Here is a 15032-nt window from a genome sequence, read left to right on the forward strand (position 1 = left end):
AAACCATGACTTACACTATACATAAGTAATATTTACATTATATTCATGCTGTTAGCCAGAGGGGAACTGGCCCCCACAGTTAGTCCCAAGGTTCTTTTTTCATTAACCTACATTTTATGGAGTTTTGTGTTCCTTGCCACAGTCGCCTTCGGCTTGCTCACTGGGGTTCTAAATACAATTATTCTAAAAATGACTTATTTTTAAACACAATTCACAATCGTATTTTGTCAAACTACACAATGATCACTCCAATGGCACTTTTCCATTGCACGTTACGGTTCGACTCGACTCAACTCTACTCGCTTTACTTTTCTGAGCTTGCTTTTCCACTGTTGTTTAGTGCTGTCTCAACGTGGGTGGGATTATAGGCTGATCGTCATAGTTGCACCGCCTCTACTGCCAGGACATCATCTTAAACATGACACAAAACAATAAACAATAACACGACCGCTAACTGTTAGCTACTAGCTCATTGTGATGCATAAAGCAGTTGTTGCATGGTACTTTTACACAAGTGTAACAGTTAAATTGGCCTGGTTGTTTTAGAAGCAAGCTTTCCAGTAGCTGGTCAACTAAAAAAGTGAACCTTTCAAGCAGAGTATAGAGTAAACATACCATCCTCCATCGTGGACTCCAAGTCAAGGGCACTCTCCTTCCCATTGCTCGCCAGTCTCGATAGCGTCCATTTGGTCGTACCACTTCCACTTTTCCTTGATGGTTCTGTAGTCACTTTAAATTTTAAATTTTTTGATTTTTCCCTTCACTGTTTGTAGGTCCAGTGGTAGCTGTGTCTCAGCTGTGCGGCCAACAGCTTAGACACTTCCTGAAATAATTTTTTGTTTCTTTTGTCACTAATGAGAATAATGTCTGCACCTCATTTATTGACCACAGCGTGGTTTTGCGCACAGCCATTTCTTTTTACAGTTCGAAAGTCGCATCAACAAATGATACTGCTATCACTGTAGCTAACTATAAAACTAGCGGGTTGATGTCCCGTGTGGAAAATCCAGTGACACTGGTAGTGAAGATACTCTCTAACCAATCAGTGATCTGCAGGGTTTTGACGTCACATTATCGGCTCGGCTCGCTTGGAACCTCAACTTAGATGGTACTAAAAAAAGTACCAGGTACTCTCCGCAGTGGGAAAACCCCCAAAAAGCATGTCGAGTCGAGATGTACCTCGCAGTGGAAAAGCCATATAAGACATTATAGATATTACAGTATCATTTCCTGTTAATGCCTGATCTTCTGTAAAGCTGCTTTGAAACGATGTATGTTGTGAAAGGTGCTATACAAATAAAAATGACTTGTCTTGACTCTGTCATTCGGTTTCTGTTTGGCAGTAGGTTGAAAAAAACATGCTAGTGGTAAACCATATTTTCACTTGACTAGCTCTCAACTTTAGCAAATCAGTTTGGGCGAGAAGATGTGAAAAACACGAGAAGTCATCTTTCACAAAAATGTGCAAAAGTATGTTCTTGCTACAATATTTTGGGTGTAATTATTACATATTTATGACAAAATTGATTTAGTGGTGGACATTTCTGGAAAGTTAGATTTTAACCGTCATTTCAGTGTATCCATAGCAAACAGGCATATAAAACGGTGTCATACTTCTAAATAGAGGCTGATGAAATGTATATGCCCCCCCCCCCCCCAACCACTGAGTTAAACACTCTGTAATGCTCTTGAACATAAGGGCTGTGTCTCTCCAGAGAGCAGTCACAGGAGCGCTGTATCCGCACAGCCCCCTGCTGTTGTTAAGGCATCTGTGAGTGTGTGTTCTGTGTGAATGCTTCACATTTCCCCTTGAGCTGGTTTCATGTTCTGTTATTCCTCGACCATCTAAACCTCTCATGGAATGCGGATAGAGTTATGCTGAATGCCTCTCACACTTTTATTACAGAAAACACATAAAGATGGTTTAGATTAGGGATGCACTGATGTATCAACTGCCGATATTTAATGGTCAGATATTGACTGAATTAAAACCACCGGCATATCGATTATAAGCATGAAAACACAGATATGAAAATTATGGTTTATTTATAATCAATTAGTAACACAGTTTGTTGATGAAGTCTGTGAATTAAAAGAAATAATAATAGCCACAATAATGTAGAGGTTGGCATTCTAAGAACATCTAATATAAAATGTTTATTCTTTGTCATTCTCACGTTATTGTGGGAAAAAAAAACGCCATAGACGTTTGTGACAGATGTAAAAGCGGCACTTACCTATAAACTACATGATGACTGAAACCATCCAAAATGCTTGAAACCAGCAGACATTGACTTCTGAGATAGTGGTATGATATCCATTTTTGCTGCATGATTATTTCGCAATTTGGCCTTGTGTGATTACTAAACCTTAAAAGACTACATCTGGACGGCATTATCAGTTATCCATTATCACGCTATACAAAATTAAAACGCCCCCTTTCAGTTCAAACGTTTCATTTTTCCATGATGTGGTTGACATTTCCGTGGAATTGCTCAACATATGCATAGTATGAATTGTAATGCCATATCATATACAGTAAATACATCTTCTGTTGTTTTGAACCACAAAAACGTGAGTGCAAAAATGTTTTAGAAGTACAAAATAGCATTTGTCATATCAGTCATCATGTTATCATATTTAAATAAATAAAAAATTATCTTTTTGTATCTTTTTATCTTCTGTTTATCTTTCAATGTGGCTCTCTTTAAAATGTTGGCCTGTCATGTGTTCAACAGATAATACCCATAATCAAATCATATAATTACACAAGTTTTGGATTTTTGAAGTAATTGTGAGTGAAAGCCCCTGCAAAACTGACTGCCACAAAGCAAGTGTATTCTGGGTGGTTGCCAGGGCGTTCGTATGTGGTTGCTAAGGTGTTCTAACTGGTTGTTGTTGCTTTGCTATGCCATTGCTAGGGTGTTCTGCATATTTTTAGTGCTTCACCATGTAGTTGCTAGGGTGTTCTGGGTGGTTATTATGTGGTTGCTTGCTGGCCCATTCAAAAGAGTCCATCTCTAGTCTATGTTTTTGTGGTCCCAAGATATATATATACACTCACTGAGAGCTTTATTAGCAACATCTGTACACCTACTTATTCATACAATTATCTTAGCCAATCTTGTGGCAGCATTGCAGTGTATACAATCATGCAGATATGGGTCAGGAGCTTCAGTTAATGTTCACATCAACCATCAGAATGGGGGAAAATGTGATCTCAGTGATTTTGACCATGGTATGAATGTTGGTGCCAGTTAGGCTGGTTTGAGTATTTCTGTAACTGCTGATCTCCTGGCATTTTCAGCACAACTGTCTCTAGAATTTACTGAGAATGGTGCCAAAAACAAAAAACATCCAGTGAGTGGAAGTTCTGTAGACAGAAGCGGCTTGTTGATGAGAGAGGTCAATGGAGAATGGCCAGACTGGTTTGAGCTGAAAGAAAGGCTATGGTAACTCAGATAACCACTCTGTACAATTGTAGTGAGCAGAATAGCATCTCAGAATGCACATGTCAAACCTTGAGTCGTATGGACTACAACAGCAGAAGGGCACTTTATTAGGATCATGGTGTTCCTAACAAAGTGCTCTGCAAGTGTAGATACCTAATGGATATTTTAACTATTTTATTATAATGATAATAATGTCACAATGCAAAATCATATCACAAGCTTTGTGGGAACTTTAAAATATAGGGTTAAGAATTTGCTGAAATACCCAAAGCTAGATATGAGCAATAGTAATAGTGATGCTAGTGTTAGATAGTATATCTAATAGTAATAATGGATATGAAATGATTGTCAGGTAAATGGATCTGCCATTTTTAATCTGTCCTGTCCGAACAAAACCAATGTTCTACCAGCAATAGTGAAACCCTATACTCCCTACACACACACGCACACACGCACACACACTTTGACTTGATCCATATGTTTTTGTTCTACTATAACCTTCGTTTCTGGCCCCTCTCTGCCTCGTTTCATGGTGTGCTGTGTGTATGTATGTATGTGTGTGTGTGTGTGCTCTCTGAGCCTATGTAAAGCTAAGTTTGTGAACAGCCTTTACATTCCCGTGTCTGATCTCAGCTCTTCTACACACACCTCTCCCGCTGCACAGAATCCATTCTCAAACACACACACACAGACACAGACACACACACACACACACACACACACACACACACCTGGCAAGAGCAGTCACATGTGCTGAAAAGACTCCAGAGGTTTCTCTGTTGGCGATCTTTTATGACTCATTCAGTAAAAATGTTAGTGCACCAATGCATGCACAGATGCAAGTTATGCACCATTGCATGTCACCAGTCGCTATAACGGTTGGTGCTTATGAATGTCACTACCACAAAGATGAAGCCCCTGTGGCTCTGTGGTGCTATACAAATATTGCCCTGTTTGATAGAGCATCCTGACCACCTGGCACAGCAACATTGACTCAACCATTGTCATGAGTTTGTGGTGGAAATATCTGTTCGATCAACAAGAGACGAGGAAGTCTTTGCGAAGGCAAAAAAAAACAGGGTTTATTTTTACAGTTGCATTTGCTAGTGTACGCAGAAATTACTAACTTGTGCTTTAAGATGCTCATTTTAATGCATCTCTTTGTCTCATGCTTCTAATTAGGTCAGTGTATTAACAATTAGTTGTTCAGTTCGGTTCCGTACACACGATGCCGATTTAATGTAAATGTGTTTAACTAACTGAATAGATAGGGAGTCAGTTTAGTAGTTGAATGTGTCACTCTCATAAAGAACTCTAACTCTGTGTGTACAGAACAGGATCATGCACTCAAAAGACGAGTGACAACCACAGTTAGCTGTAGTGTGTATATGGCTATAGTGTATGCAAAATAACTGTATACTGAAAAGGGAAGAGGCTCTCCAGTGATACATTTTTTCCTCGTACTCCAGTCACTGATAATCTAGTCATGAAATTGCTATTTTTAAAAAAAATAAAACTAATAATTCCTTAGTTGTTACGAACATGTCCCCAAAAAACAATTACATCTGCTTTTCAACTCAAATAGTCTTCTACACCTTACCACAAACCTGTTTTTCCCCCTTCCTAAGTCTACCCACATCTATATTCTAGTCATGTATAAAGTCTGGTGTGGTTTGTCTTGGGCTGTTTTGAGACCTCGGCCAGTGGCCTCTGAAAAACAGTGTGGATTTTAGTCTCTTCTTATCCCTTTTAAACCTCTCGAGGACGAGATGCCAGCAGAATACTGTAACATCATCACGCTGCAGTGAGGTGCATCTCAGCACAGTATCTGGGATTTACATAGCCTCGCTTTACATCGGAATATATGCCATTGTTTAGAACAATAGTATGGGAATTCTGCATTTTAATTTTACCTGATTCATTAAAGGAACTTTGCAAATTGGGTAATGGCACAAACAGCCAAAAAATCTGTACGGCAACAATCAATGCCATTCATGTCGCCGCAAATCGGCAACTCTCATAGACCGCGATTGCTGTCAGTGTGAACGCCCCTTTGATGGTACTGTACAGTATCACCAGTTTTTAGTTTTTATTTATTTTTTATGTTAGCAATAATTTTTTCTTTTGACAAAAATTGCACATTTCATGTTTAATAGCTAATTTGATTTCTCATCTTACAGCTCAACAAAGCAAGGAATACAATGAGTTTATTCAAGCTAAAGCAGAAGCTGCAGAATTCACTTAATGTGAGAATGGTTAAGAACAGTCAAAACATTTAGAAAATCTTACTTATTTAAAGGGGTTATGGTGTGCTATTTTAAATAATTTGATTATTTTCCCTGAGGTCAAATAATAATGTTATACAAGTTTTTTTTGAAAAGCACCAAAACAGTCACAATTTAGTAATATATGATAATTTTCCATCCTGTTTTTGTCCCTCTGTCTGAAACTCTTGGTTTTGGCATAAACGCCTCCTTAAAACTTCAACATAAACGCCCACTGATATGATTGTCTAACATCATGCAGCCCCTCAAATTCATCAAACTCAATTGGAAGAGAATGAACCTCGACATTATAAAACAAAATTGCATGGTTTACACATAACACACATCCAACACATTGCATCTGAATATATTAAACTGTTAATCTCAAGCACAACTGTTAACACTCAGCAACATAATCTATCAAACAGTCATGACATTTGAAATAGTCATGAATAAAACGGTTTACTTAGGTTTTTAAGTGTTTTTAACTGCCCCATTCTTCAATAACAGTTCCTTTGCAAAGCTTGAATCATATTTTGTCTCTTCACAAGCAATCCATGCCGAAATAAACGCGCATACATAGTCCAAAGAATGGTGAAATTACGCACACATACTGAATTTGCACTGAGTTGCACATCGCTTGAAACACACCGAAATGGTCATAGACATCCATTTGCTTTTGTTAGACTGGGGAGGAAGTTTTGAGTTCTGAAATGTACATTGTGTTTTTATAGTACAGTTATTTCTTATATGTCTAAATAGAGTTAAGAATGTTAATTTGAGATAATGATGTGATTAACTCCAGCTACTCTGAAACATGGAAAACATGTAGAAACAGAGAATAAAGTTATTATTTACATTTATTTCGAAATTTTGTAATTAATTATCAGTGATTTTTACACTGTAACATAAAAAAGCAGAACTTCCAAACAATCCTTAACAGCAGTAGTTGTTTTAATGAATCAGACAGTGGTATCGGCACACAAGTTTTGTATCGGTGCACCACTAATTTGAAATCACGTGGCAATATGCACTCACTGAACATTTTATTAGGAAGACTATGGTCCTTATAAAGTGCTCAACGTGGTCTTCTGCTGTTGTAGCCCATCCGCCTCAAGGTTCGACGTCTTGTGCATTCTGAGATGCTATTCTGCTCACTACAATGTACAGAGTGGTTATCTGAGTTACTGTAGCCTTTCTGTCAGCTCAAACCAGTCTGGCCATTCTTCATTTACCTCTCTCATCAGCAAGGTGTTTCCTTACACAGAACTGCCGCTCACTGGATGTTTTGTTTTGAGTAAACTAGAGACTGGTGTGTGTTAAAATCCCAGGAGATCAGCAATAACAGAAATACTCAAAGCAGTCTATCTGGAAATGTAAGCGCAGCGTAGTTCTAGCGGGAAGACTAGCAGCTGTACATCATCGCACCATTAGCTGGGTAATTCTTAGCCAATCACATGTAAGCCATTGCTTTATTAAGTCTGCTCACAATCTATAACATTGCTGTTTCAGTGTGCTAGCATGGCAACCTCCATCACTCCACCACCACCAGTTGAATCCCATCCTGCACGGGGGGCAGGCTCCTCGCCCCTGCCCCCTATCTCCGGTAGGATATGACGGTTCCGAGTACCGCCAGACGGGGCCTACGCCAAAGAGAGACATTACTTTTCTGTTTTTATTCATCAAATAAATGTAATCTTAAATTTCACTCAAGTCTGTGAGTCTTCCTGATAGAACCAACAATCATGCCATGGTCGAAATCACTGAGATCAAATTTTTCCCCAATCTGATGGTTGATGTAAACATTAACTGAAGCTCCTGACCCATATCTGCTTTATTTTATGCTTTGCACTGCTGCTACATGATTGGCTGATTAGATAATCACATGAATAAGTAGGTGTACAGATGTTCCTAATAAAGTGCTCAGTTAGTGTAGCAATTTGGATTTCTCAAAGGACAACTGAACTGAAGTAGGTGTAGCTGCAACCCGGAGATTTTCAAATAGGGGTGGAACCTCCAAAAGAGTGTGGTGTAACTCCAGAAGAGGGTTGGGCCAGCTCCAAAAGGGGGCGACGCTTACACAAACGGTTAGGGAAAGGGTTAGGGGCTTTGTTTATTCACATTTTAGCATAAACTTAAATGTGTAGGCACTCTTGAGATGCAAGGTTTTGTGCTGAAATACAGCACAATAAAATGCCACATCTGTTGGATTTTCAATCTGTCAAGGTTTACAATGTCAGTAGCATATACCTCAAAAAGGTGGCATGTCTAACTTTGCAGATGTTGTCCTGGCACAGTCCAGACCACTGTTCTCCTGGGACACAGCTGCACTGCTTGTGAAAGACAGTTGAGTAATGACTGGAATCATTTACAACCATGAGTCAGCTGGCCTCTACTGCAACTTTTGTGCCTGGCTCCATTGTCTTCCTCTCGCTATCTGTCTCTGTCATCAGAGGCACACTGTTGTTTAGGATGCTGCTCAGTATGCTCTTTCACTGCCTGCAGTGACTCTCAGTAGATGATAAATCTGAACACTACTTCTGACAGGCGGCTCTTGTGCCAGACTTCAAATCTCTCGTACTCGCACCTGTGCCACAATGCTGGCATTTCATGCCTGACGGCCTCTCCTGCTGGGCAAGCATGCCTGGAAAGGGTGAAAAAAAACTACACACACGCACATACACTCCCTGGGAGAGAGACAACATGCTCACTCCTGGGAAACAACAGTCACACTTCCTACCGCTCGGCCTGTTGCCATAGCAACCATCTGTCTTCTCCATAGCACAGGAATGCAAGGATGACAGGAGAGAGGGGGGAGGAGGTGGGGGACAAGGAAGTGCTTTATGCCTTCTTGTACCATCTGCATGCCCTCTCACAGGGAAATGTGGGTAATTTCGGTGAATCGTCCCATGAGAAATGGCTGTGCGGGTGTTGAATGATCATTATTTCATAATCCCATCTCTTGCTCAGTTAATCTGGCAGCTAACCACTCTGATCAAAACTATGCGAGTATGACTATGGGTTCCGATAGCACCAATCTCTCTAATGTCACATCCTGTTTATTTTGAGATGGTATGTGCTCAGTATATGTGATCACCTATTGTTATTGCTTTTATGAACACCTAACCCTTAGTATTAAAGGGATGGCTCAGCTATGTCCTCATGTTGTATCATGCCTGTATGACTTTCATCTGTTAAATTAGGTAGAACGAGAGCTTCAGTCACCATTCACTTTCATTGCTTCTTTTTCCATTCAATGAAAGTGTACACCCTAGTTTCCATATAGCAACGCCATGGTAACCATCCAGAACACCCTAGCAACTGCATAGCAACGCCCTGGTTACCATCCAGAACACCCTAGCAACAGCATATCAAAACACTGGCAACCACCATCAAAGAGTAGCAACCACATTGCTGTGCCCTGGCAACCCCCAAGACAACAACATCTTAGCAACTGCATCGCAATACTCTTACAACCATCCTCAACACCCTAGCAACCACATAGCAATGCACTGGTAACCACCCACAAAACTCTAGCAAAAGCAAAGCAACACAATGGTAACCACCCACACCACCCTTGCAACCACATATCAACACCCTGTCAACCATTAACAACACTGTACCAAGCAAATAGCAGCACCCTGGCATCATCCCACATCACCTTACCAACCACATAACAGTGCCCTGGCAACCACTGAGAACACCCTAGCAACCACATAGCAACACCATGGCAACTACCCAAAACACCCTAGCAACTGCATAGCAGCACCCTGGAAATCACCTACAAAACTAGCAACCACATTGCTGTGCCCTGGCAACCAACAACAAAAACGACATCCTAGCAACTGCATAGCAATGCCACTACAACCATTCAAAACACCCTGGCAACCTCAAAGTAACTCCCTGGTAACCACCCATAACACCCTAGCAAAAATATTGCAACACCCATGCATCCACCTAGCAGCAACCTGGCAACCACCGAGAACACCCTAGCAACCACATAGCAACACCCTATCAACCATTCACAACACCGTACCAAACGAATAGCAGCATTCTGGCAATGACCCTCAACACTTTAATAACCACATACAATGCCCTGGCAACCACCCAGAACACCCTAGAAACTGCAGAGCAACACCCTGGAAACCACCCACAACACCCTAGCAACCGAATAGCAGTACCCTGGCAACCACCCACTGTGGCGGCGGGCATACGCCACTCATTTTTTCTCTGAAAGTTACTTTAATTACTTTATATAAATCGAACATGGAAATAAGTTTCGTAGACACACTATAAGGATCATTTGTGTTTTTCTATGTAACGAAGCTCGTGTGCATGAGCGTGTTGCACCAACACATTATGTGTGTCCTATAGATAGCTTCACTGCAGTGTATTTGAGGTAAGCGCGTGGGTGCTGTGACTGTCTATGTATAGATGTATTTCTAGCTCTGACATTCTCACAGAAACCTGCACACAAACATGCACTAAATGCTACCTCGACACGCACACACAAATGTAAATTTTTATATAACCAACAAATCCAGAGGCTGTGGCACTGTGCTGCATTTATTTTAAAGAATCGTTCCTGGACCAGAATGAACAGGATTTTGCTGCCATGAAGGGAGAATACTTTTAGATTTGAGTCATTATGAAATGAGGTCTCTCATCTCCTCGCACTCGATTGAATCTGTATTTGCCTGTCAATCAGGTCTGACCTGTCCATTACACAGATTGGGCTGGACAAGGCCCTCTAATGTATTCAATGGCCTAATGTTATCTGTGAAAGGAGGGTTGTCATTGTTTCTGTAGCATACGGACCTGCATTTCACTTTCAAGTACTCTCTCCCTTTCAATTGAGCACTTAGAATTGGATCTTTGTTTTAGACTTAATATATACAGTTTACCAACACATACACATTTGGATGTGCCTGTGATGCCCAAAATGCCATCTAGGTAGGAAGCTCACTTGGTTTGTGATGTAGGCTGTGCTTGGAATGGAAATACTAGTTTACTACTGACTGAATACTGCATAGTTTACACTATATACTGCCAGAGACAATTTAGCAGAGATGGGCCACTTCTATTAAAATAAATTATAATTATAATTCCTTACATGTATATAGCACTTTTCAAGGGACTCAAAGCACTGTACATAGTATAGGGGGAACCTCCTCACCCACCACCAGTGTGCAGCATCCACCTGGATGATGCGACAGCAGCCATACTGCACCAGTACGCTCACCACACACCAGCTATTGGTTGAGAGGAGAATAGAGTGATGTAGCCAATTCAGGGATGGGATTATTAGGAGGTTATGATGGATAAGGGCCAATAGGGGGAATTTGGCTAAGACACCAAGATACACTTTACAAGAAGTGCCCTGGGATTTTTAATGACCACAGAGAGTCAGAACCTCGGTTTAATGTCTCATCCAAAAGACGGTGCCTTTTTGCAGTGTCCCCATCACTATACTGGGGGATTAGGACCCACACAGACCACAGGGTGAGCACCCACTGCTGGCCTCTCTAACACCTCTTCCAGCTGCAACCTTATTTTTCCCCAGGAGGTCTCCCATCCATGTATTGACCAGGTTCAACCCTGCTTAACTTTAGTGGGCAACCAGGCGAGAGCTGCTAATTGGGAGAAATTAGAACACCCACCTGTCAACGTATGTAGAAAGAGTATCCCGCCTTACTGGTGAAAGAGCCAATCACCTTTTAGATACATAAATCAATCAACTCGAGAATGCTATACAAGCCGGGAAAATTTAGTTTTTTTTTTTTAGCATTACCTGAGGTGAAGAATAACAATTTATGATTGCAGTGTTGTCAGAATTTACTGTTGATTTGAAATATGTTCTTTGATCATAATCTTTTTGAGATTTCGGTGTTCCCCCATTCAAGTAGATAGGAGCTGCACTTTCATGACTGAAAATAGCCTCCTGAGAGCATTCCAAAGATGGCAGCTAGTGGATTGACTTGTTAGACTGATACCACCTACTATTTTTTTAAACCGATAAACCTGTCAAACATTGTTGTCACATGACCTTATTTTGTTTAATTCAGTGGAGCACATCCAGTTTTAATCTATTTTTGTGTATAAATGTCGTAACATTAGGCTATCGAATTAAATGAGTCAAGAAAGTTGGCAACAATCATGGCCGATATTTCTTCCAGTTCATCAGTCTCACTAGAACTGGAAGGTTAAGTGCATTGAATTGCATTTTGGCAACTGTAGTAAGTTATCTGGTTATTCTATGCAATACAAATAAATTACAGACTGTGCACAGTTCACATACTATATACGTCAGCAATAGTTAGAATAGTATGGTAGTATGCTTTTCTGAACATATCATAGCCATTGTGTCACAACAAACAAGGAAATGTGTTTGATTTGGCTTTCTCTGGTGATGTTTTGAGTGTTAATGTGACAGGCTTATGGAGGGTGTGTCTGCTAGACAAGTTGAGACACCTGTTTGATGTTGACACTGTTACAGTTTTGGGTCAATTGTTCAGTCTTTTAAGATTGTATCAGATGATTAAGCACACACGTTATTGCTGGGGGCTTATTTGGAAAGGCAGTTGGTCTGGTTTATCTGTTGTTGTACAGGAAGTGGAATTGTATTATATGGTGAGTTAGCTATAGTTAGCTGGTAGCTTAAACAGCAAATAATGACGTTACTTTGAGAAAACAGGTTGATTAAGTAATATAAATGTACAACGTGAAGTCATATAAAATAAAACGCAAGCTTTTGTACAATGATTGTTTTGTATACATGTGTGACATTTTATGAGAATAAATCCAATTTGATCACGATCAAGCTATGCTATCCATATGAATTGAGTAGCTTTATATTCTTCCCAAGGCATTTAATGAAAAGCAGCTAAGACAAAGTTGATACCTTTTTCACAACTGAGAACTCCAGTCTCTTAAGCTATGAAAGATCAATAAAATTGTCCTCTGGGATTAGTTTGTCATTCAAAGATCTTTTATAATCTTTATTCAATGATATGTTGTTTACTGGGGTAGGGCAGTCCACCTCTGTCCTTCCCAAAACATCTGAATATTTCACAGAAGACTCATTAGAAACAAGCCCCACCACACTGAAGTACACACACATACAGGCACTGTCCCTCCCAGACATGCAGCTCTTGTTTTTTGGAAGTAGTAGGCGGGTTCACCTAGCACTCCATGCGTGTACACACTCTAATGTTCACTGTCTGTTGGACGCACCACACAGGGGATTATTGTTTGATGAGCTGAAGGAATGGCAAGCCAGGGAACAGGTGTGTGTTGTTCGTTCATTTACGTTTAATTTGTTTCATTTTAATCTTTAAGTCTCAGTTTGTCCTGTCTGTTTTTGAATGTATATTTAAGAAACTTTGATGACTACTTGTGAACAAGCACATTAAAAGGCAAGCTCAATGTGGTGGCTGTAGGAATAGAAGTCCCATTTTAAAGAACCAAATTATCTGGACAAGCCTGATAAACCGTTTTTAGTTGCTTTCTTTTTCAGTCTTTCCCCATTTAAGTGGATTAGGAGCTGTACTTGTATGTATATTACCTAAATAGGATGTTACCGAAATGTAACCCAAGTTTGTTCAATAATAATAGAAAAGATTTGCCAAACCAACATATTGAAAACAGAAATGGTGTGAAAAACACTCAGTGGCTAGTGAACTTAGTTGACTTAAAGGGACTTTACTAGTGAATTGCACCAATTCCAACAGCTTTCCAGTTTCATTCCCTAAACCAGTTTATCTATTCTATGGCTTTGTTTACACTGCAGGGGATTTTTTATCTATCTATCTATCTATCTATCTATCTGTCTGTCTGTCTGTCTGTCTGTCTGTCTATCTATCTATCTATCTATCTATCTATCTATCTGTCTGTCTGTCTATCTATCTGTCTGTCTATCTATCTGTCTGTCTATCTATCTATCTATCTATCTATCTATCTATCTATCTATCTATCTATCTATCTATCTATCTATCTATCTATCTATCTATCTATCTATCTATCTATCTATCTATCTGTCTGTCTATCTATCTATCTATCTATCTATCTATCTATCTATCTGTCTGTCTATCTATGTGTCTATCTGTCTTCTATCTATCTGTCTGTCTATCTATCTGTCTGTCTGTCTGTCTATCTATCTATCTATCTATCTATCTCTGTGTCTTCTGTCTGTCTATCTATCTATCTCTGTGTCTGTCTGTCTGTCTATCTGTCTCTGTGTCTGTCTGTCTTCTATCTACTACCTATCTATCTGTCTGTCTGTCTATCTATCTGTCTGTCTGTCTGTCTGTCTATCTATCTCTGTGTCTGTCTGTCTGTCTTCTATCTATCTATCTATCTATCTATCTATCTATCTATCTATCTATCTATCTATCTATCTATCTCTGTGTCTGTCTGTCTGTCTATCTGTCTCTGTGTCTGTCTGTCTTCTATCTACTACCTATCTATCTGTCTGTCTGTCTATCTGTCTGTCTGTCTGTCTGTCTATCTATCTATCTCTGTGTCTGTCTGTCTGTCTGTCTGTCTATCTATCTCTGTGTCTGTCTGTCTGTCTGTCTGTCTGTCTATCTATCTGTCTGTCTGTCTGTCTGTCTATCTGTCTCTGTGTCTGTCTGTCTTCTATCTACTACCTATCTATCTGTCTGTCTGTCTATCTATCTGTCTGTCTGTCTGTCTGTCTATCTATCTCTGTGTCTGTCTGTCTGTCTATCTGTCTCTGTGTCTGTCTGTCTTCTATCTACTACCTATCTATCTATCTGTCTGTCTATCTGTCTGTCTGTCTGTCTGTCTATCTATCTATCTCTGTGTCTGTCTGTCTGTCTGTCTGTCTGTCTATCTATCTCTGTGTCTGTCTGTCTGTCTGTCTTCTATCTATCTATCTATCTATCTATCTATCTATCTATCTATCTATCTATCTATCTGTCTATCTCTGTGTCTGTCTGTCTGTCTGTCTATCTATCTCTGTGTCTGTCTGTCTGTCTGTCTGTCTTCTATCTATCTATCTATCTATCTATCTATCTATCTATCTATCTATCTCTGTGTCTGTCTGTCTGTCTGTCTGTCTATCTATCTCTGTGTCTGTCTGTCTGTCTTCTATCTATCTATCTATCTATCTATCTATCTATCTATCTATCTATCTATCTATCTATCTATCTATCTATCTATCTCTGTGTCTGTCTGTCTGTCTATCTATCTCTGTGTCTGTCTGTCTGTCTGTCTGTCTGTCTATCTGTCTGTCTGTCTGTCTATCTCTCTATTCAATTCAATTCAAAGGGGCTTTATTGGCATGAATGTAAAC

The 15032-nt window shown here is 39.9% G+C and overlaps 1 protein-coding gene across 4 annotated transcripts in view; it reads left to right on the forward strand.

Annotated features, from left to right (window-relative positions):
• The window catches only part of LOC127626970 (protein TANC2-like), a 248763-nt gene that overhangs the window by 180454 nt on the left and 53277 nt on the right, over nucleotides 1-15032 (forward strand). The gene's annotated exons all lie outside the window — the stretch shown is intronic.

Source organism: Xyrauchen texanus, chromosome 33 (assembly GCF_025860055.1).
Source record: "Xyrauchen texanus isolate HMW12.3.18 chromosome 33, RBS_HiC_50CHRs, whole genome shotgun sequence".
Taxonomy (NCBI): domain Eukaryota; kingdom Metazoa; phylum Chordata; class Actinopteri; order Cypriniformes; family Catostomidae; genus Xyrauchen; species Xyrauchen texanus.